Raw genomic sequence first — 23335 nt, forward strand, 5'->3', positions numbered from 1 at the left:
TAACCAAAAGAAAGATGTGCTGAGGATCAAACCCAGGGTCTTACACATGCTAGGTGAGTGCTATACCACCGAGCTACAACCCCAGCCCAAGTACTCTTTTTAATGAAGAATTTTATTCATTTATTGTAATTAGTCATACATGACTGTAGACTGCATTTTGACACATCATACATAAATGGAATACAATTTCTCATTCTTCTGGTTGTACATGATGTAGTGCTACACAGTCATGTAATCATATACACACATAGGGTAATAATTTCTGATTCATTCTACTATCTTTCCTGTCCCCAAATCCCCTACCCTCCCTTCACTCCCCTCTGTCTAATCCAAAGTACTTCTATTCTTCCCTAGTAGCCCCCTCTAATTGTGAATTAGCATTCACACAAAAGAGAAAACATTCAGCCTTTGATTTTTTGGAATTGGCTTATTTAGCATAGCATAGTATCTCCAGCTTCATCCACTTACCTGCAAATGTCATGATTTCTTTCTTCTTTATGGCTGGGTAATACTCCAATGTGTATATATACCACATTTTCTTTATCCATTTTTCTGTTCAAGGGCACCTAGTTTGGATCCATAGTTTAGCTAATGTGAATTTGAGCTGCTATAAACATTGATGTGGCTGCATCACTGTAGTATGCTGATTTTAAATACTTTGGCTGTAAACTGAGGAGTGGGATATACTGGTCAAATGGTGGTTATATTCCAAGTTTACTGAGAAATCTCCATACTGCTTTCAAGAGTGGTTGCATCAATTTTCAGTGCCCCCAGTAATATATAAGTGAACGTTTTCCCCCACATCCTCACCAACATTTGTTATTGCTTGTATTCTTGAAAATTACCATTCTGATTGAAGTGAGATAAAATCTTAGAATAGTTTTAATTTTTGTTTTTGTAATTGCTAGATATGTTGAACATTTTTTAAACATCAGAAATGTATTAGTTGCTCAAAACATTACATTGATCTTGACATATCATATATCATATATATGATTAAAATGGGGTATGAATTCTTATTATTCCCACGTGTACAGATTGCAGGATCACATTGGTTATACAACCACGTTTATACATACTGCCATACTAGTATCTATGGTATTCTGCTGCCCTTCCTATCCCCTTCCTATCCCCCCTCCCCTCCCCTCCCCTCCTCTCACCTCTCTCTACCCCATCAACCATAACTAATTTCTCTCTCTCTCTCTCTCTCTCTCTTTCTTTTCCCCCCTTCCCCTCACATCCTTTTATACATATTTTTGTATAACAATTTGTTGATCAATCGTATTTCTTCTTCTGTGAAGTGCCTGCTCATTTCCTTAGCCCATTAATTGATTGCATTATTTGGGTTTCTTCATGTTGAGTTGAGTTCTTTACATATCCTGGAGATTAATGCTTTATCTGAGGTGTATGTGGTAAAGTTTTTCTTCCATTTTGTAGGCTCTCTCTTCACATTATTGATTGTTTGTCTTGCTGAGAAAAAGCTTTTTAGTTTGATTCCTTCCCATTTATTGATTCTTGATTTTACTTCCTGCATTTTTAGGAGTCTTCTTAAGGAAGTCAGTTCCTAAGCTGACATAGTAAATATTTGGGCCTACTTTTTCTTCTATAAGGCACAGGTTCTCTGTGCTAGTGTCCACATCATTGATCAACTTTGAGTTGAGTTTTTTGCAGGTTGAGAGATAGAGGTTTAATTTCATTTTGCTGCATATGGATTTCCATTTTCCCAGCACCATTTGTTAAATTGTGTTTTGATTAAAACAATTTTGTAAAATTAGTCTTTCATCTTATTGGAATAAAAGAGTACTTTATCTAAATTCAAAAAAATTAAAAACAGTGTCAGAAATAGATACAAAAATGTTAGGGGTATGACATATTATTTTTACAGAAAGTTAAAAAATGGGATAGTATATAAGAAAAAATTTAAGTTTTTTCCTAAAATCCAAGATAAAATTAAAACAGAAGACATGAAAAAACTAAGGAAATAAACGTCACAGCAGGTCTGAAAAAGTCAGAAAGGTTTTATAAAATAAAAATATTAATAAATTTTATAAGTGATTAAATAGGTTATAATTAACACAGTCAATACAAGTTTTTTTTAAAGAGAGAGTGAGAGAGGAGAGAGAGAGAGAGAGAGAATTTTTAATATTTATTTTTTAGTTCTCGGCGGACACAACATCTTTGTTGGTATGTGGTGCTGAGGATCGAACCCAGGGCGCACGCATGCCAGGCGAGCACGCTACCGCTTGAGCCACATCCCCAGCCCCAATACAAGTTTTTAAGAGGGATTTACTTTGGTGACAATTTAATATATGTGTATAATATGAAAATCTAATTCTATGTGTTTAAAATGACATGGGGTTCTTAAAACTCTAGTCTTATTTATTAAGATAATTTCTTTTGTATGTTTTTAATACATAAAAATAATTATTCAAAATATAGAGTTTTTTAATACATGTCTAATTTAAAGTCTTTTAAATGACTGTCTCATAATTCTCTTTAAGTAAAGAAATTTATATTATTATGTTATATTTGACATAATAAATATGTGTAGCAAGAGATTGGTATACATATGATGATTAAATATGTTTATCCAAGCTTTGTATGAATGTGTATAAAAATTTGTAAAACTGAAGCTGTATAGGTTTAATATAGGAAACTCAACCATCAGTACAAATCTAATATGTAAAGCTTAGGAGAATAGTTTATCAAGCTGGTGACCTCCAAACTAAAATTATTGACACTGGTGATCTTTTCAGGCTTACATACACTGAGATATCATCTATCTCCAGTCAGAATGGCAACAATCAAGAATACTAATGACAATAACTATTGGCAAAGATGTGGGGAAAATGGTACACTCATATATTGCTGGTAGAGCTGTAATTCGTGAAAACAACATAGAGTTTTGTCAGAAAACTTGGAATAGAACCACAATTTGACATACTTATTCCACTCCTCAGTACATACCCAAAGGATATTTAAAAAGTATACTACACCAACAAAACCAAATCAATGTTCATAACAGCACAATTCAAAATAGCTAAGCTATGGATCCAACCTAGATGCCTTACAACAGATGAATGGATAAAGAAAATGTGCCCTATATCCACAATGGAATACTATGCACTCATAAAAATGAATGAATTTATGACATTCTCCAGAAACTGGATGGATCTCAAAACTACCAGGCTAAGTGAAATAAGCCAATCCCCCTCCCCCAAAAAACAAAGATTGAATGTTTCTGATATGTGCACACAACAAGGGGAGGGAGGGAAAATAGAAGTTCAGTAGATTAGATAAAGGGGAATGAAGAGAATGGTGGGGGACAGTAATAGAAAAAACAGTGAAATGATTCTGTTATGAATTTTCTATGTTCATATATGAAAACACCACAGTGAATTCCTACTTCATGTAGAAACCCAAGACTCAGTTCCTAATTAGAAAAAAGATGTGCCCAATATTTGCATAAATAAGTCAAATTATACTCTAGTAAGTAAAAAGAAAAAAATAAATACAAATAAGAATAAAAAATAAATAAAATAAACAGAAAAAATAAATGATTTAGGGGAGAATTTATTTATGTCAATTAATGTTTACTTACTAGTTAAAAATAAAGTGCTATCAGTAAAACTTATGAAAAATTATATTATTCTTTACTCAAAGATAACATTAAATGTATATTTGAAAATATAATAAGAGCCTGATTTGTTTCAAGAATAATGAAAAGAACACTGAAAACAAAACAAAACAAACAAAAAAAGACTTTTGTTATTTTTTTCACAAGAAGAGAAAAAATAAAAAAAACAAAACAAAACACAGGAAAAAAAACAAATAAAAAAAATCATCCCTTAGCCTAATGTTTGATTCTTGTTTGATATATGATTCTATTTTGTTTACTGACACTTAAATAAGCTCAGAAAACAGTATTTCAGAACTTTGTTTTCGTATTCTTCCATGAGAAAATACTATTTTAGAAGGGGCAGAGCTTAGTATTTAGCAATGGATGTGTGAGACTGGTTTCCACTGTGGACAGGTGGATCTCATCTCATCGGCAGAGGACCGAAGCTCTGGGAGTGAGCATCACCAAATGAAACTAGGCTACACCCCCCTGAAACCCAATCCCTTGCCTCTTGTAGGTGGAACTTTCTCTAGTATCCTTCTCTTCAATAAAAAGGGTCTCAGGCATGCTCTCTCTTTCTTTCCAATGGACCCTTAAGATCAAGAACCCTCTATGATTCCTGCAAGCAAAAAGTATTTCTGTTTGTTGCATGCTTCTTTTGCCATTTTCTTAAGTTATTTGTGTAACAGGCTCTTGTGAACTCAGCTCAGGTCACCACCCTGGCAATAGCCTTGTGCCCAACTCCATGTAAGGAAGGTTAAATGTAGGCTAAAATTAAGCTAATTTAAAGTTTTGTTCTCTAGAAAAGATTTTTGGTATATAGATTACTGTGATCATAAAATAAATATATATGTATATATTATATTTATATTCATTATATATACATATATATAAAGTTATAATAAAAGACATTTAGATATTTTTGGGTTTTAAAAACTAAAAATTTTAAAATATTTCTACAGGGCTGGGGATGTGGCTCAAGCGGTAGCGCGCTCGTCTGGCATGCGTGCGGCCCGGGTTCGATCCTCAGCACCACATACAAATAAACATGTTGTGTCCGCCGAGAACTAGAAAATGAATATTAAAAATTCTCTCTCCTCTCTCACTCTCTCTTTAAAAAAATAAAAATAAAAAAATAAAATAAAATATTTCTACATATCATTGAGTTAAATTTAATACTGTACTATTCTTGTAGAACTTTATAACTGTTTCCTCTTAGTGTTTTTCAAAATTCCAGTTTCTAGCAAAATTACCAAAAGTTAATTTAAGGCTATAATTCTTCACTTACAAGACATAAAATATATGATACTTATCCCAATTAAATATAAGGGCAGCCATAAAATTATAGATGTTAAAATTGAAACCTATTACTCCCACTTTGATACTTCTGGAACTGACCTTCCTGGTGTTGTCTCTAAGACAACTAAGTCTTAGAGATCAAAACTAAGGGAAATACAAGGGCTAAGAAATAAATAGCTAATATTTTCTTCTCTGTCCTCCAAGGTCAGCCAGAAACACCCATCAATTCCAGTGAGTCACTCAAATCCTGCTCAGGGGTACCATGAGTTTACAACCAGTGTACATTCTGCTAAAAGAAAGACCATTAAGAGGAAAAGCCTCTAACACTTTCAAGGGAAACTGCCAGTAATTAGCAAAACTCTGACCCTTCCTGGAAAATGGCAGAGTGGGTAGAGGAGAAGACTGAAGGAGCCATGTGGCTTCTAACAATTTCCAAAAAGAAATCCCCAAGGAATCTTTGTTGAGGTTAAAAATAAAAATAAAAGAGATAAGTATTTGAGCAAACTAGAGGTCACTATCTTAGTTTTAATCACCCAGCAGAAAAGTATAACCTAACACAGCTAAAGAGATCTCTTTACTTAATACAGAAGTAACACTAATGAGATATTTTATGAAATTGGATGGCAGTAGATATTAACTCAAGGAAACACTTCTGAAATTACAGAACTGGATGTTATGTATATATTCCTGACAAATCTGCTAATGTTTCTAAATACTAGATAACTTTCACTCACAAATCAATGACATATAGGACCCCATACTAAGCTTTAATAAGTCATCATCTCCATGTTTTTTCAGAAACTGACTGATGAAAAAACATGATAATTGCAAAAAAATAATGCTTTTCTGTCTGTATTGTGGTTATCTTAGAAGAATTCCTGTCCTATTCCTGCCTCTATACACCCCTAGATTTAGATCCCTTGTTTATCCTAACATTTACCATGGACCTCTGGATTACCCCAATGCTAAAAACTCTTAACTTCTCATCTCTCACCTGACAGAAAAAAAAAGAAATTTACCTTCCCTCAGCACCCTCTCTCAACAGGAAGCAGTCATTATGAATTCGTATCAAATTAACCTAAAACTATTAGGGCCCCAACTTCTTGAGGGGAAAAAAAATATTAGTTAGATAGTTAGACACAAACGGTTGGGTAGGTAAAGTACAATAAAGGGCTGTAACTTATAGGAAGGACATCAGACATATACATCAAAAAGAATCCACAAGTCACAGGAATGGAGATAATAGGAATTCTTATCAATGTAGATAAATACAGGAAAATTGGGGACTAATATGCCAGACCTTCTCCCAGCATGACTGATTGCCAGACCCCTGGGGAAACTTTTGCTTCAAGATATTATCTCTTGCCAATAATTCATCATGACCCACCCCTTGTGACTAAATGATCCCAAACCTCATGAGAACCCCATAGGTGTTTCTACTTCAAGCCTGGTCATTGGTTTGAGGTAGCTGTCTACCTTATTCTTTATGTTGAAGTTTGAGTAGTGGTAGGTTTCATGTGGAACAAGGTGAATCCTTTATTAACTGGGTTGAGGGTATTGCTCAGCAGCAGAGCATCCATTACACAAAATTGAAGTATCACCATATACCCCATAGGGGTAAATAAACAAAAACATCAGCAGAATTAAATAAAATCCACAGCATTAAATAAATACTGATTGCCAACTATGGTATCTTCAGCACTAATAACCATAAAATGAAGAATAAAGGGCTCAGAAATTAACTAGAACAATGACAAATAACAGTGAAATAAATAATAGAATTAAAGTTAATATCAGATGTCAAATATTCCATCAATACTATAAACTATGAAAACATGAATGGTGGGGACAGATATTATATAAACTAAACTGTTTAAAAGATGGTAATATACTACTAAGTGAGAAGAAATGGGAAAAGAAAACTTGGGAAATATTCTAATATTCAAAAGGTGAAAAGAAAGAAAGCAGAAGACACAAAGTGGAGGTCACAATAAAGTAAAAACAAATATTTAAAAAATAAGCAAGAGAGAAAGAGAACAAGAGAATTTGACTATCTAGAGGGAGAATAAAAAGGAATAACAGTAACAAAAAATCCACTGTCAAAAACAAACAAAATTATATGATAGCATAATAAAAAATGGTAAAAGAAGAAAAAAAGTATGTGCATACATTTTAAAAAATACTTTTTAGTTGTCAGTGAACCTTTAGTTTTATTTATTTATATGTGGTGCCAAGAATCAAACCCAGTTCTTCACACATGCTAGGCAAGCGCTCTACCACTGAGCCACAGCTTATACTCTTGTAAATTACTTTAACACTTTATAAAAACTTTTATACTAAAGTACATATATATGTATATATATATATACATATATATATATACATAAACATAAATGCTTTATTTTAAAACTTCCCTCAGCAAACACAATAACAATAAAAAAACCCATTGAAAAAATTAAACAATTTCGCCTGCAGAGGAGGTTGAAACTGATGAAATCTGGATATTCACACCCTATACCAGACTGCCTTTCTTTCCATTTCTTCTTGGAGAATTCACATCTTTGTGGGTTCATTGTCTTTTGTACATATAAACATGAATTTGTATATAAATGTATTATAAAGTATAAGAAGTTGATCCCAAAAAATAAATTGGGCATGTGTAATAGTGGTCCACTTTATACTTTGACTTTAACACTTGCTGCTCTACCACTGCAACTTATTTTTTTAAAATGAACAAGTTTCTTTCTCTTACTCTCTCCCTGCTTCTTTCTAAACTCTCCCCGTCTCTAATCTTAGGGGAAATAGGATTATCTTTTTTCCTTATCCTAGACAGAGTTATCTGTCCCTGAGTACACACCCACTATAAAATTGATGGTACCAGAAGATCTCAGAACCAAATATCTCCCAAATTCTGGTGCAGTACCCAAGATCTAGATTCCCAGGACATGTTGGTATCTGCCCAGTCTTATGGGTGTGTTGATTGATTTAATCTCCATGGAATAAAATTCCTTAAAAATTCGGATTAGAGATGGACCTCAGCCACTAGAAGCTTCCATTTTGAATTTTGCATGAACTCTGCCCTAGGAGTTCATCAATATAGTCTGTGTAAACAAAATTTCAATAAACATTCTTCTCATTCTGTCTTTTATTGGTGAACAGGGATATTAGGAGGCATTCCAAACAAATTTAGTCCCTGGCCACTCCAGCTGGCAATCTAGTTTACAACACAAAAGGAGGAAAGGTTTGATAACCCCATCCCATTGTACCTCTAAGATGTGAACCCACAAAGAATCTAAGAAACTGCATTACCAGCTACATTCAACAAAGTTACTACTGTTGTCCCTTCTCACAATTTTCTACATCCGGAAGGAAATGGTAAGCACCATCCTATGTGGACTTTATGTTTAGAGTTGGAGACTGCGTGCAGGTCGGGACACATCTGAATTTCTGCAGAGCTGAACAGAAACTTCATCATGTTCCAGGAGAAGTTGGCCAGAAGAAAGTCATCCATTGCTGTCTGAGTTTTATTGCTGGTGAAGAACCAGCTATCCAGGGTTTCAAAACTTGAACACTTGTTCTGTGTTTCTGTACTATTTAATGAACCTCCAGAGCAGATAGGTTTGGAGCAGAGGAGAGTCCTTCAATCTGGGTCTCTGTGTCAGATGAATTATTGCCCATGGAAAAGCTGGAGTGTTTCAGGATGCTGCCAACGGGGAGATGAGCACTATTGTCTAAAAAGTTTAAGTCTGTCTGCATTTGTGTGTCAAATATCTCAAGGCCTAGGAAGTAAGAATTTGCCCTGCAACCATAGGGCTGGGCAGATGAGTCTGAAATTAAGAAGTGAGTATGAATCTCTATGTCCAGTGATTCCAAGACTGGTTCAGTGTTCCCAGTGCTAAATTCACTGTGTTCAGTTTCAGTCTGGATATTTGAAGCTGGGAAGAATTCTTCAATATCAAAATCTATTTCAGGATTCTGGATTTGGCCAGATGGCATCTGAGTGTCAGGCCCACCATTTGCATCAGACAAAAACCACAATTATCCAATGTCTGATGAGGCAGATTACTTTAGAAGATGTTTTCTAAATCACTTAATAATTCTATGGCTTGGGTCTGATTATCTGTCATGTTCTGTGAAGGAAGCACACTATTCTGTGCATTGAAGCCCCAAATTGGAGCAGATTTCTCAATATGTTGATTTAAAGTCTTAGGGTCATTCTGAGTTAACAAACTATGAGTAACTGTCTCTGCTACTAAGCTGCTGCTTATAAAATTGTCTGCAGGAACACTGCGAGATGAAAGTACACTCTCAAAAATGTCTCTGTACATTCTAGCTTTTCCCCTCTGTACTTGGCCTTCTGCAGGAGTTTGAATCCAACTGGTCTGGGTTTCTCTGGAGATCACACCAGGCTGATAACAAGGGTCCATAAACACATCACTCTGAGCAGCTATAGATAAAATTACCATAGAAATGTTCAGAAGCATCTGGGTATAAATACTAATGAAAAGGGATTCTTGAGAATCAAGTGAAAGATAAGTCTGAGAACAAAATGACATGGAGGAGTCAAGGCCAAACCACTGTGCAAGAAGGTATGAGGTTTTATGAGGCATAGGACAGATCCATCTGTATATTGATTGAAGAAATACCATTCTTTTGATATGTATTCACTTATAAAACATTATACAGATTTTAACAAAGTTCATTTGAATGCTGGTACTTACTGGCTCAACAACAGGATTTATAATTTTTAAAGAGGTATGCTCTCTTTAAGACAGCAAGCCTCTGACTCTAGGCAAAGGCTTAGGGTTCCTACTGTTAAGGGCTCCAAGTACCAAGGACCTGCAGTGGAGTCCTAATTCTAACCGAAATGCCACAGGCTCAGGCAGAGAGTCAGAGGTAGGCAAAAGACAGGCACAGGAAAGAAATATGTGACTGGAAGTTTAACCAGAGCCACTTTGGTCTTTGGTAGAACCATTTCTTAGGATACCTCAGAGGTGTTGTGACATTCTGCTATATGGCATTAAAGCTTCATGAATCTACAAAAGAGGTTATTAATTTTATATCTGAAGTTTCTAGTTCCTGAGCATTTGATTGAGGGGTTGGTTGGGTGCTCACTGGTTCAATGGTCTTAATAGATAACTTCTGGTTTTGTTGGTAGTTTCCATTTGCTTTTAATAAGTGGATCTCTATGTTCTGCAGGGATCTCATACCAAATGTGAGACTGTAATGTTGTTCTGCTGGATAGGGACAGTGGCATGTGCACTGGAATGTCTTGCAACATTCCTCTGTTTGCCTTATCAAGTTTCACTTTGTACAATAGGCACTGCTGCACTCATTGCATTTATGCTGCTTCTCAGCATGCATTTTCAAAAAGTGCTCTTTTACTAGAGAAAACTGAGAAAATGATCTTAGGAGACCTCTAGGGCACCCTTCAATTGGACAACAATAGAATTTTGGTATGATTTTCCAATCTTGACCATGTACATATTGAGCACCAGCTGTTGGGTAGGATCTTGCTGCAGCTATGCAGGGATCACCAAAAAGCGGAATCAGCTCTCGCTTGCAGGCAGCACCTGGGCCTAGGGCTGATGAAATGCTGCTGTGAGGCTGCCCATAACAGGATCAGGGGTGGGGCAGTGGTTGTGGAGGCTCCCTGCAGAGCCTCCAGGACAACAGGAGCGCTCTCTGACAGAGCCATGGGTTCAGCTGCCATGGCCTCCAAGGCTGCTGTGACTCCCTGCCTATGGATAATCTTTTATCCTTGGTTTAAAACACCAGAATTCCTGGATCCTTCTGGGCCTTCAACCCATTATTGAATTTCAGTAAATTTCCTCAGTCATCTGCCTCACTGAGAAGTAGTATTCCTGCTGCTTCAACTCTGAATTGCAGAAAACTTGAAAATTCAGTCTTCCTCAATTCCATCTTCGCTCCCCCTCCACCATGCTGTATAGTTTTCATATTTATTGTGACCTTTATTAGTTTTGATGAGGGTAATGCTGCCCTTAAGGAATATGTTTGCAAGACCTAATTCCCCTTTTATTTTTTTAAATGATTGAAGACAGAATTGTTAACTCTTATTTAAATATTTGATATCAATCAACAATGAAGCCATGTGGTCCTGTGCTTTTCTTCAATAGGAGACATTTTATTCTTTTTATTTATTTATTTATTTATTTATTTTTTAAAGAGAGAGCGAGAGAGGAGAGAGAGAGAGAGAGAGAGAGAGAGAGAGAGAGAGAATTTTTTTTTAATATTTATTTTTTAGTTCTCGGCGGACACAACATCGTTGTTGGTATGTGGTGCTGAGGATCGAACCCGGGCCGCACGCATGCCAGGCGAGCGCGCTACCACTTGAGCCACATCCCCAGCCCGACATTTTATTCTTGATTCAATCAAGTTACTTCATATGAATCGGCTTATGTTTTCTATTTCTTCATTATTCAGTCTTGACTAATGTGTATGTGTCTGGGAATTTTGTAATTTTGTCAAGGTTATCAAGTCTGTTGGCCTTATTTTGCATAATAATCTCATGATGATATTTATGTTTCTGTGATGTTAGTTATAATACCTTCCTTTTTATCTATGAATTCACTCAAGTCTTCTCTCCTTTCTTTTTTTTTTTCTGATAGATGTAACTATGGGTTTTTCCATTTTTAAATATATTTTTAAATAGGTCTTTATTTTTCAGCTTGTGTTGACCATTTTATTTATTTCTACTCTGATCATTAGTATTTATTTACTTCTAATAAAGTAGGGTTTATTTGTTCTTGTTCAATTCCATGAGATGCAGCAGAATTTAATAATTTGAGATCTTTCTGTTTTTTTGATGTGGGCATATATTGCTATAAATGACCCTCTTAATATTGTTCTTGCCATATTTCATAGAATTTTATATGTTGTTTCCAGAAACATTAAAAATTTCTTTCTTGATTTCTTCCTAGATCAATTTGTTGTTCATTGGTAAGTTGTTTAACTTCCATGTTTTCCAACTTTCTTTTCTTATTGATTTGTAGTTTTTATTGTGTGGTTATAAAATATACTCCATGTTATTTAAGTATTTAATTTTTTGAGACTATTTATATGTCAGGCACAGGGGGACACTCTTGGATTCCCAGTAATTTGGGAACATGAGACAGAATGATTTCAAGTTCCAGTACAGGTTCCAGAAACTTAGATAGACTCTGCCTTAAAATAAAAATGAATAAATAGAAAGAACTGGGAATTTAGCTCAGTGATAAAGCATTTCTGGTTTTAATATCCACTAAAACAAGCAAACAAAAATTACAAACAAAAAATAATATAACAATGCTATGATAAGACTTGTTTTGTTACCTGTTGTATGGTCTATTGTGGAGAATATACTATGTATGATTGGTAATAATGTGTATTCTGCATCTGTTGGATTGGACATTTCATATAAACTTCTGTTAGGTCCATTTGATCCAGAACATATTTTAACTGTTATTTTTTTGTTGATGTTTTATTTCCTGGATGATCTCCATGGCTGAGAATGTGGACATAAAGGCTCCCACTAATATTTTATTGGAGTGTATCTCTCCTTTGTATTTTATAATATGATATATATATATATATATATATATATATATATATACACACTCTGATAATTGGTGAATGTATATTTGGAATTGTTCATTTCTGTTACTGAATTGAATACCTTGCTGTTATGTAATGACTTAAGTTTTCTTCTTCTGCTTTGGTTTAATATTTATTTTATCTAACATAAATATGGCTTTTTTGGCTTATATTTTCATGGGATATCTCATTTATTACTGCATTGAAAGTCTATGTGTGCCATTAGAGTTAATTATGCAAAATAATAGGGTTTATTGTGACATGTTTACATATACACATAACATAATTTGCTCCAATTAATTCCTCAGTACTTCCCATATCACTTCTATCTTCCATGCCACTATTCCATGCTCTATTCTTCTGGTCTTCCTTCTATTTATTTACATGTATAATTTTTTCATTGGTGTATTAAAATTAAACATGAAAAGTGGAATTCATTGTGGTACATTCATGCATGCATATAGGATAATTTGGTCAATTTATTTCCCCAGTTCCCCTTTCTTTTCATGCCTCCTACCTCTTTGGTCTACTTGTCCCTTAATGATCTTCTTATATGTTTTTCAGTCCTCTTTTTATTCCCATTTTTTCCTCCAGTTTCTGTATATGAGAGAAAACTTTCAGATCTTGAGTACGGCTGAGTAGAACTCCATTTCACTTGGCATGATATTCTCTAATTCCAACCATTGGCTTGAAAATGACATAATTTGATTCTTCTTTATGGCTGAGTAGAACTCCATTTGTATATGTAACACATTTTCTTTCTCTGTTCACCAATTAATAGACAAAGTAGGCTAGTACCATATTTTGGTTATTGTAAATTGTGCTATTGTAAACATTGGAAGGCTAGAAGTTGAGCAGTAAAGAGACATTTTTTCAAAAGAATAAATGGAAATGGCCAAAAATATAGGAAAAAATGTTCAACGCTATCAATCAAGGAAACTCAAATAAAAACTACACTGAGATTTTTATCTTACCCAAGTTAAAATAGTGATTATTTAGAATATAAATAATAATGAATACTGGAGAGTATGCAAGAAGAAAGGGACACTTATACAATGTTAGTGGGATTTCAAATTATTAAATCTTTCACTTTGAATTCAATATGGAGAGTCTTCAAGAGACTTGAAAAGAAATTACTGTTTGATCCAGCTATTCCACTCCTGTGCATCTGTACTGAAGTTTGTATCTTGTAAGCAATAGTGTTAAACATTTTGATTTTAATCTATTGAAGGCAAATATCAATGAGGAAGGTTTTAGGACACATATGTTGAATTTTTTTTTCTAATTTGGTTGTACTTTCTTTCTTTCTCCAAATATAGTCTTCAATTATGGTTAAATTATTTATTCTAGTAATACATTTGGATTACTTGTTTATTGCTTTTCATTGTTTATTATATATTTTTATTTTTGATCACTATGATTATAAACAAGCTCGTTAAGTATGAATGAAATATATTGCAGAATATCTGGATACAATGCTCTTCCACTGAGGTTTAATTTCTGTTGATTGTTTCAGTTTTATGTAATTTTTGTTTGTTCACTGGCTGGATTATTTTAATAAAATCTATTGTTCTCATCACTACATTAGCTTTGCAATATTATTCATCACAGGGTATGGTCTTGATTTGTGTATTCCTTGCAAAATGGGAAAGCTGGACTATAAGTCTAGGTGCCCATCAAAAGATTAATGGAAAAAGAAAATGTGGTACATCTATGAAATGGAGTATTCATTCATAAAGAAAAATAATATCCTGCCATTTTCAGCAAAATGTTTGCAGCTGAAAATTTGGGTAATTCTCAGCTTTTCCATTCTGAAAGGAATGAGAAAACCTGTTCAGAAGAGAATAAATGTTGTGACCAAATGGCAGTTTTATAATAAGGCTAGTTATTTTGACAGACTATATGAATTATTGTTCAAGGAAATTGAAGAATATAGAGGATTTCTTGCTACTTGATGTATGTTGCTCAGGACAGCTTCTTTTGTAGGTTCCTTTTACCATACATACCATTGCACTTTCAGGATGCTCCAGATGCAGATCTTTATGGCTCTGATGAGGTGTAGGCCAAATTGGGCTGTCATCCCTGGAGCACTGCCCCCACGCAGCAAAGCCATGGTGTAAGAACCATTTCCAAACTGTAATTGGAGGATATTATTATGTCTCAATTTTCATGATAGGTGCCTATAGAAAAGATCTTTAATGTGACTACAGATATTTATTTTTTAGTTGTAGATGGACACAATATCTTTGTTTTATTATTTTTTAATATGTCATGCTGAGGATTGAACCCAGTACTTTATACATGCGAGGCAAGAACTCTGCCAATGATCTACAATCCCAGGCCAACTACAAACATTTTTATATCTGATGGTCCCAATTATTTTAAATGGTCACGTAACACAATTCATCATTTAAGCATTATGATTTTAACTGATTTATTTATATCTATTATTAGGGTACCAAATGTACCCAGGCCTGCTAAAAGATGAAGTACCTTATATGCCCTGTCTCTTTTAAAGGGACCTGCCAAACTTTTATATTCCATTCACATGGTTTTCATGAGATCTCACTTTTTTGATGGTCTTATAAATCAGAATTCTTTATACTTTCTTCTTTTCATTGTTATTTGAATGGTAGAAATAATACTTGAATTAATTGATTAAAAACTTCCAGTGTTAATACCGTTACAACTTCTTCAATAGCACTTTAGATCAATTTCCCCAACTCACTTCTCCTACCTTAAGTATTTATTTTATTTATTTTTAAAAGGTACTGAGGATCAAACCCAGTTCCTCACATGTGCTAGGCCACCACTCTACCACTATGCTACAACCCCAGACCAGGTTTCTGTCATTTGAAGGTACCATGTTATATGCACCGGGGCTGTGGCTTAGTGGAAGAGCACTTGCCCAGAATGTATGAGGCACTGGTTCAGTTCTCAGCAATGCATGTGAATAAAAAGTAAATAAATAAAGGTTCATAACCAACTAAATTTTTTTAAATACCATGTTATAAATAAATTTTCATGAGCTTCAATGCATCCTCAAAGCAAAAATTTATAATAGGCAAATTGAAAATAATAAGCAAGTAATCAAACTCACTACTATTTACAAAGTGATTTACAAATCACTTATTTACAAAGGAAGACTGTAATAGAACAAAATAAAGAAATTAATTATAACAAAAATTAGAAAATGTGTTACGTAATGATTTCATAAAACCTTATATAAGGAGAGATTCAAAATGGCAAAATAGTGCTATACAGCATTTCTCTTAGCTTGGCTACCCATAACTCAAACAGTGAGAATACCATGTCACCCTGAGTCCTAGAATGAAAAGTCCTGAGACTCGAGGGCAGTCTGCCTTAGCTAAGCAACAAAATTTTTGACTATTTAGTCAGAAATTTTAAAAAAGGAGGAACCTCACCACCAGAATTTATTTATCTTTCACCATTCAGGAGCCATCTTGGTATTGCAGCATGCAAGAGCCCACAGAAACTGAAACCCTGATCTGTGAGTTTGCACCTAGGTCTGTATGGGACTGTCAGAGCCTAGGAATCCAGTGAAAAGACAGAAACTGGGAGCATTTCATCAAGTGGATCATAGGTTAAAGAGGCTGGATAAAGGTGAGCTTTCCCCAGCTCCACAAGTCCTCAAGCACATGGAGACGTACTGGGTCCCCAACTCCCTCACCAGTTCAGCATACACCAATCCCCAGGTTCCATCAGGTCCAGCATCAACCAGACACCCAACGGGACTTTCAGCTCCCCAATACCCAGTCTACCAACCCTTTCCTAGCCCCCAAAATGGCCCATTACTCACGGGTATGCAACTGAGCTACAGTTCTCAGTTCCTGGTCTTGATCCACCCAATACCAAACAATTCATCTTGACAGTTGTGCTCAACCCTCAGAACTGCCTGGGAGAGAAGTGCCTGACCAGAAATTTGAAAATACAGGGTGGGGGGATCAAATTTGAAGACTAAATCTGAGACCAGAAATTGTGGAGTCTGTAGGCAACATAAGGGACTAAGATCAGATTCATACATCTCAAGAGTAAAACACAAAAGAGAGTCCTGTGGTGCAATCTTCCAAATTAGGCCAACAATTGCTATACCCACCTCCAGGAGTTCTACCTCCAGTACTAAACCTCCCACACTAGAAACCCTCTCCATTCTGAGGGTGGAGCTACCATCAAACTCCAGACAACTCCACCTACTAGCTGAGAAGGGAAGCTGCAATTGTTCAATTTTCCATCAAAATCCTGATATTCATTTTTTCTCTCTCTGTCTCTCTCCCCTTCTCTCTCTCTCTCTCTCTCTCTCTCTCTCTCTCTCTCTCTCTCTCTCATCTCTACCACTTTTGAAACCAAGTATATTTTATGCATGAGTTTATTGAGGACTGGAATGTCTGAATATTATATTACAGTTTTGTTATGTATTCTTTTATTTTTACTTTTTTAATTTTTTTCTTTATTTTTCTTTTTTTTCTTATTTGATATATATTTTTCCTCTCACCTATCTGTTTCCCTGCTTACTCATTATCTCTTTACTCCTGCTAACAGTCAGCCTCTCTTAATTCCTTTTTCACTCTTCTTATAACGATTTTCTTTTACTACTATCTTCTTTCCTTTTCCTCATAAACATCACATCCTACACTACTTCTGTTCTCACTTTTTCAGTTTGAGTATAATATAAATAAAACTATAGTGAACATTTTAAATGATTTATATAAATATATATATATATATAATACATTATATATATATGTATACACACACACACACACACACACATACAGATTTACCTCTGAACCATTCATAAGTATGCAACTAGAACTGTTAAAGCATAAATTCAGAATATTTAATCAAATGTACATACTCTTAAAATTCATTAATACAAAGACAAAAAATCAGTAAAAATTTATATGAGATTTAAATAATTTAAAAGAAGAATTTTAGGAGTAACCACAAAGCTCATTAAAAGGTGCTCAACTTCACTAATCACTAGAAAAATGCAAATTAAAATCACAATGTGATATTATCATACACTCTTTATAATGGCAGAAATCAAAAGTTCTGACAGTACTTAATTTTGGTTAGGATTTGGAGTTCATATATCTCTCACACTTTGCAGTTGGGAATATAAAATTACACAACCAATTTTGAAAAGAGTATAACAATTTCTTAAAAACTTAAATATATCCTTCCTTTATGCATTTGCACTTGTAGTTGAATACTTATAAACACTCATAGATGAATTCGTTATCATTTTCGTTTCATGTAAAATGACTTGCTCTTTAGTCATATAGAGCCCAAGAATAAATAAATAAATAAATAAATAAATAAATACATACATAATAGAAATCAGAATCAATGCATATGGTAGCATATTTTTAGAAACTCATCAAAATATATACTTCAGATCTGTTTATTTCAGTATACATAAGTATATGTTAACATTACTTGCATTTAAGAAAATTAAAAAAAAGTCTCCAAATAGGAAATATCAGAAATAGAGAAAAAAGGTAAGGCTGGATAATTGTATCATTTTAAGACCATAGATAACCATAGACATTTTTTAAGTAGGAGAGAATCAGTCATATTTATGTCCTAGAAAATCACTTCATTAGCCATGTACAGGGTGAGCTGAAAAGATAAAAACTTCACACACATGAGTATACACATACACATACTTTTACACAAATTACAATATTAATAATAATAAATAAATTCACTAAAGTGGCAGAATACAAGAGTGAATATAGAAAAGATAATTGTTTTATTAACACTAATAGTTATCTACCCCCCCCCAAAAAAAAAAAAAGGTTTTGGGCTTGGGCTGGGGATCAGTGGTAGAGTGCTCACCTGGCATGCATGAGGCACTGGGTTTGATTCTCAGCACCACATAAAAATAAAATACAGGTATTGTGTTCAGGTACAACTAAAAAAAAAAACTTAAAAAAAGAATTAAAGAGGCAATACTTTTAAAAATAGAATAATCTTAAAATCCTATGTAATAAATTTAATTAAAGAAGTGAGAGATCTTTACCCCGAAAACTATAAAATAATGAATAAACAAACTGATGCAAATAAATGTAGTGATTATCCATGCTTTTGTATAGAAATAATTAATATTGTTTAGAAGTATATTACACATAGTCATACAGGTACACAAATGCAGATTCAGTGCAATCTCTGTCAAAAATTCCAATAGCATTTTTCACAGAAAAAGAAAAAAACTCTAAAATTTATAGTGAATTACAAAAAATCTAAATAGCCAAAAGAATTTAAACAAAGTAAAACGAAATTGGGGGTTTTATTTTATTTGGTTTCAAACTACATTACACAGTTATAGAATTTGAAATAGTATATAATGGGCATAAAAACAGACACATAGAACAATGGAACAGAATGAGTCCAGAAATAAAGATAAATATACATAGTCAATTAGTTTTTGACAAGACATTCAAGAGGATACAGTGGAGCAAAGATAAGCTTTTAAATAAATTTGGTAAAATTGAATGTCCATATGCAAAGAATGAAATGATATTATTCATAGCAATCAAATCAACATGAATTAATGACCTAAAAGTGTGACCTGCAATGAAAAATACCAAAGAAAAAAATGTAGGGGGAAAACTCCTTCATATTATTCTTCAGAATAATTTGTTTTGATAACTCATCAAGAGCTCAGATGATAAAAAACAAAATTGAAATGTAAGATTAAATTTTTAAAATTCTTTTTATTTATTTTTTATGTGGTGCTGAGGATTGAACCCTGTGCCTCACATATTCGAGGCAAGCACTCTACCACTGAACCATAACCCCAGCCCTAATCTTTTTTTGTAAGATTAAATTTAACTAAAATTTTTTCTTCATAGCAAAGCAGACAATCAACAAAATATAAAGTCATCATATGATTTGATATAAAGTATTTGTAAACCGTATATCTATTAAAGGGACTACAATCTAATATATCATGGATATCAATATCAAAAATAATTACAATAATTTGATTAAAATGGTAAAATGGGGCTGGGGATGTGGCTCAGGCGGTAGCGTGCTTGCCTGGCATGCGTGCGGCCCGGGTTCGATCCTCAGCACCACATACCAACAAAGATGTTGTGTCCGCAGAGAACTAAAAAATAAATATTAAAAAAATTCTCTCTCTCTCTCCTCTCTCACTCTGTCTTTAAAAAAAATAAAATGGTAAAATGATCTAAATAAATTTTCTCAATGAAAAAAGAAAAATGTATAAGAAATGATGCTGAACATTATTAATCTTTAGGAAAATGTAAGTCAAAATCACAATGTGATATCACCATATACTTGTTATGATGACTGTTATCAAAAATACAATAGATAACAAATGCAATAGAGGGGCAGAAAAATATGAACTCTTTTACCTTTTTAGGGATTCAAGCTGCTACAACCATTGAAGAAAACACTATGGATGTCACCAAAAAATTAAGAATAAAAATACAAATGTATATCAAACATATAGAAAAATGTTCAACATTCCTAGCATTCAGGGTATTGCAAATTAAAACTAATCTGAAGGTTTTTTTTCTTACCCCAGTTAGAATGACTAATAATAATAATAATAATAATAATAATAATATACATGTTGGTAAGCAGGCGGGGACAAAGGAACAAATATTGCTGGGGCAACTACAAATTAACATACCACCGTGGAAATCATTATGGACACTCCTACAAAACAGTAGGAATATAACCATCATATAACTCAGCTATTCTACTCCCCAGTATTTATCCAAAAGAACTGCCATCAGAATAGCATATTGATACATTCATTCAATGTATATAGCAATGCAATTTACAATAATCAAGATATTGAGCCAAATTAGTTATCTCTCAACATACAAATAGATAAAGATAATTCTATATACATACACAATGGATCTTTACCCAGCCACATAGAAGAGAAATAAAATAATTTGCAGAAAAATGGAAGGGGCTGGAGAACATCAGTCTAAGTGAAATAAGCCAGACTCAAAAAATCAAGAGTCAAGTGGCTGGGGTTATAGCTCAGTGGTAGAGCACTTGCCTCACACATGTGAGGCACTGGGTTCAATCTTCAGCACCACATAAAACAAATAAATAAAGTAAAGATATTGTGTGCATCTTAAAAAGTCTTTTAAAAAAATGAAGAGTCAAATATTTTCCTCATATGTGGAAGTCATACGGAAAAAATGAATAAAAAATAAGATCTCCAGCTGAGGTTGTAGATCAGCAGTAGAAAGCTTGCCTAGCAGGTGTGATGCACTGAGTTTAATTCTCAGCACCACATAAATAAATGGGTAGATAGATAGATAGATAGATAGATAAAATAAAGGTATTTTGTCCATCTACAACTAAAATACTTTTTTAAAATAAGAACTCATGAAAATAAAAGGATATTAGTTGAGGAGAGGTAGGGGACCAAAGGGAACAGAGGAAGGGAGGAATACGGGAGAATTGAATTATGATATATGCTTATATAAATATCCACAATGAATCCCCCAAAGATGGAATCAGCAATTCATAAAGATATCTGTGCTTACATAGCTAATAAAAATTTTCCTTAAATAATGATGAGGTTACACTCAATAAAGCATCACATGTTGAAAATAACCTAAGTTAAAAATGAATTTCATATAGCTAATTATAATAGCTTAGTGACACAGTGTACTAAAGAGTATTGGTGGTTTACCCCTATAAACACATGACCAACTGAGAGATGGGGCTTAGTGCTACTAGGCAACATTGGGGATATTATCATACCACATATTGCTATTCCAGGAAAAAAAAACATTCAAAGCATAGCTTCTATTGAGTATGCACCCATTTTTCACCATGCTAAATTCAATTAAATTACTAGAATTATTGTAAGTTGCTGACCATCTATAAATTATTATTTATAATAACTAAGATTATTAGATGTAGTATGTATATATGTGTGTGTGCATACATATATAAACACATATATAGATATATCTATAGCTATGTAAGTATATATCATATATATATATATATATCAGCATTTATCTATAGCTATGTAACTCTAGATATATAGATAGAGGTACATATTGATGCATATATGTGTGTTTATATATACTGTATCACATGTATGTGCAAAGAAATGTTTTCCAAATTTTTAAAAATAGAGTCTGCCATTTTCAACATGAACCTAGAGGATATAATGGGTTCGGTGAAATATTTCATGAAAAGTAAGAAAAATACTGCACGACTTTATTTTTAAGTAAAATCTAAAATCAGGTTGAATAAAAAAAGTGTTGAACATTGGTTATCAAAAGTGTAGAGGAGGAGAGAAATTAGAGATGTAAACTAAAAGGTACAAATAAGCAGTTATATAGGATGAATAATTCTAGAATATTAATGTATAGCAGTACTAAAATTTATAATATTGGGTTGTATACTAAGCATTTGCTACATGGATATATATTTATGTGCTCTTGAAGTACCACCCCAAACGGTAACTCCAGAAGGTAATGAATATATTATTTGCTTACTTGTAGTAATGTTTACACTATGTGTGTGTGTGTTTGTGTGTGTGTATGTGTATACATATAACTAAAACATGATGCTGTGTATGTATATTGTGTTATGTTATTTATCCGTATTTATATACTTTATATTTACATGGATTGATCTATTTAAATAAAAGGTATTTTTAAACAATGACAGTTATGAAAATAAATCAAAGTGCCAAAAGGGAGCCAGTGCAATAGATCATTAACAGGAGAGAGTAAGCAATTTATATTAGGATGAAGTAATGGACTGGATTTCCAAGTTATGTAGGAGGTAGAAATTCTTTCGAATTGTGTAATAATTTTAATGAGAGAAATGAGAGAAAATATCAAGAATTACTTCCATACATCTTACTTGGTAGATTAGGAAAGTCTCAAATTATAACTGGTGAGAAAGGTTTTAGGTTTGTTTCATTTAGAGGGGTGTGCAACGAAGCATGACAGATAATGAGATACTTTATAATAGGATGATTTTGAGATATAGTCAATTATAGTAGATTTGCTTTATTTGTTGTTTTGGAATATGAGTCCATTGTATCATCTGTTTGACAGATGATAAATCATTTGATATTTTGAACCACATCAATGACATTTTGAGTCATGGATATTATAAAGGCCAACAAATATAGTGAAAGAATAATCAACAGTGGAAACTTTGGGGACTACTTTTAGTAATGAGGAAATAGGATATGACATTGAAAATGGGGAACCATGGACAAGTACAACTAGCAAAAGGAATGAGAAAATGATCATGTCATAGAAGTCAAAGAAGAATATGGATGGGTTTCTAGATGGCATCTAAGAGAAATTCATAGTGGTTGTAGCAGCTTTCCAAGAAGAAATTAAATCAGCACTTCTACAGTGGAAAACTAAGTTAGAGAAATGGGGGGAAAGCAAGGAGGCAATTCACCAAGCTAGTAAAGAAAGGTAAAACAAAAAAAATGGTTTTCAGAAAAGAAAATGAATTAATAAGGGCAACAACCAGCTTCTATATCTGATAGTGAGGGAGAGAAACTTCTTCATGAAGAGTAAAGGCACTTTCCCAACAAACATGAGAAAAACAGACACTGATCAACAAACTTGAGGAGATAATGAATTCAGAAAGGCTAAGCTGTTTGTAATGGAGGAATCTTGTAAATATCTGGCTTGAGAAAGAACTGGTAATCCCCACAATGGTTGTTTAAATCACCCTACCAAATGTATTTGGAGCTAGGGGGCCACTGACAGCTTGATGTGAATCATTGAGCAGATTTGGAGTACCTGGGGCTTACTGTTG

At 33.6% G+C, this 23335-nt stretch overlaps 1 pseudogene; it reads right to left on the reverse strand.

Annotated features, from left to right (window-relative positions):
- Nucleotides 1-8264: 8264 nt before the first annotated feature.
- LOC113176333 (ATM interactor pseudogene) lies at nucleotides 8265-14624 on the reverse strand (annotated as a pseudogene).
- Between the last annotated feature and the right edge of the window lie 8711 nt (nucleotides 14625-23335).

The sequence above is a fragment of the Urocitellus parryii genome, chromosome X, assembly GCF_045843805.1.
Source record: "Urocitellus parryii isolate mUroPar1 chromosome X, mUroPar1.hap1, whole genome shotgun sequence".
NCBI classification, from domain to species: Eukaryota; Metazoa; Chordata; class Mammalia; order Rodentia; family Sciuridae; genus Urocitellus; species Urocitellus parryii.